This window comes from Sorex fumeus, unplaced genomic scaffold (assembly GCF_029834395.1).
Source record: "Sorex fumeus unplaced genomic scaffold, SorFum_2.1 ptg000044l, whole genome shotgun sequence".
In the NCBI taxonomy this organism is placed as follows: Eukaryota; Metazoa; Chordata; class Mammalia; order Eulipotyphla; family Soricidae; genus Sorex; species Sorex fumeus.
The window spans coordinates 46,767,521-46,769,761 of NW_026606101.1; the positions used below are offsets into that span (position 1 = coordinate 46,767,521).

Consider the following 2,241-nt stretch of genomic DNA (forward strand, 5'->3'; position numbering starts at 1 on the left):
AGTCTTTTCTTTAGTAGGAGTGATGAAATGAATAGAAAAAGTAAAATATCTAGAACCTTTAAGTTAAAAGTTTTATTTGTCATTTTTAATTTTAAGAATAGAATTGTTTTAGAAACTGAGTTGTAGCCTGATTCAGATGCTTTATGACAATATGAAAAATGTCCCAGAATTTCCTGTATTTTGGCTGTTTCTCATCAAAATAGAGAGACAAAGTATAGAATAAATTTATTTTTTAAAAAACACACACATATACATATAGTATACCAAAAACCCAACTATAAACAACTTTGCAAATCATGTTATTTTAATACTAAAATTAAAAATATGCATAAAGTTCATTTAAAATGTCATAATATAGAAAAGTCTAGACAAAAATCAAAGTCATACTCAATCGGACTGTGAGATGACTATTGTTAATAAAAAGTGTTTTATTTTTGTATTATTTTTTTCTTTTTTTGGTCACACCTGGCTATGCATAGGGGTTTTTCCTGGCTCTGCACCCAAGAATTACTCCTGGTGGTACTCAGGGGACCATATGGGATGTTGGGAATTGAACCCAGGTTGGCCACGTGCAAGACAAGTCAATCCCCTCTTTCAGGAAATGGGAGGAATATGACAGAATGATCAGTCTTTAGATCCATAGTCTAAAAAAGAACTGTTTCTCTTTTAAGGGTTGCTGTCTCAGTGTGGGTACTGCAAAATCCAAATTGTCTGACATCTTGGTAACCACATTTTGGGAATCCAGGCTCAACAGTTCTCTCTGGATTTCAGGAAATCAATTCTATGTTGAAGGGGGAGACGGAGGTAGGACATAAAAATGCATTTTATAAAAATGCACTCAAATCTAGTGAGGGAAAGGTAAATCCAGCTTGGGAGACATTCTGTTCGTGATATGCCCTTCTCACCAAACAACAATGAGCTGTTCTGTGCGCTAGCAACATAGCTTTAAAACAAGGTGTTGTGCCCAAGTTTCAGATCCCCAGTTGCAGAGAGACCCAGTTCCACACATGATAATGCAAAAGCAAAGGAACTTATTACTAGCCCGAGCCAGCGCTAGCTCTAGCTAGGGTCCAAATCTCATTCAACACAGTGGAGTCTTGACAGGAACCTCGGCTCCAATTCACAGTTTATATAGAGTTCAGTTAAGAAGCAGCTTATATGCTGGTCTATTTTTAGCATTTCCCTAAAACAACAGTGGTCAGCAATTAGACAGCAGGTACCAGTAATGGTTTGGGGTTCTTTCCAAGAAGGGTGCGGCAACCCCTCATGACTGATCAGATCCAAATGCCCAGTTTCTTATCTAGGTGAATTACTCAATTGGACGTTTACCAGAAACTGCAGTCCAGCTCTGGGGAAACAGAAACTGAGGCCTAGTTGAGACTTAATGTTAGCTGCAGCCTGTCATGGCATCAGTTTGGCCCTCACAAAGGTAAAACAAAATTGTACATTTTTATAAAACTTGATAAAAATGTGAATTTGAAACTGCACAGTTACCAGAAGTACACAGTTATCTGAACTGCACATACTTCATGTAGCATCTTCAGCTTTCTGTGCATGGTTTGTTTTGGCATCTCTTTTTCCTAGAGGGTTATTTCCATCCTTGCAGCATCAGTTTTCCCCTTTTTCCTTTTCTTCTTTATTTGCAAGGGGCCTTTAATACTTTAGCTTTGAAGGAGCAGGTTTAGCTACAAACCTTGCGGACCTTCTCTGTGATTCTCCTTCACCTTGGCTTTATCTCCTTTAACACCTCCATCAACTTTTCTCTTGGCCATGGTGGTGACAGCCGTAAGACATAGGTGGTAGACAAGGGGATGCAGCTAGATGGTGCTAGAGATGGGTTTTGGTTGACCCAGGGGTCTTTCTTGCCTCTTCTTCACTGTTTCACCAGAGAGACACTTCTGAGATAGATGCAGGTAGTCTTTAGTGATCAATTAACTCAAGCAGTGGGAAAGCAGGTGACTAAGGGAGTTGATGGCAAGAATATGAAGCTAAGGAACATGGGATAAAAGGGGGAAAATAATGAATTTGTAAAATAATGGTTTATATGGAGGAAGGTTGGCCCTCCATAAAACCATATTTGTTGAGTCAGAAAGAGAGGGACAGATATAGAATGACTGCATTCATTTGTGATATATATATACATATATATATATATATATATCACGAATCACGACCATCCTGTTATTCGTCGATTGCCTCAAGCAGGCCCCAGTAATGTCTCCTTCATCCTAGCCCTGAGAT

At 38.7% G+C, this 2,241-nt stretch overlaps 1 pseudogene; it reads right to left on the bottom strand.

Annotated features, from left to right (window-relative positions):
- Nucleotides 1-1,527: 1,527 nt before the first annotated feature.
- On the bottom strand, nucleotides 1,528-1,772 carry LOC130030662 (non-histone chromosomal protein HMG-17-like; annotated as a pseudogene).
- Between the last annotated feature and the right edge of the window lie 469 nt (nucleotides 1,773-2,241).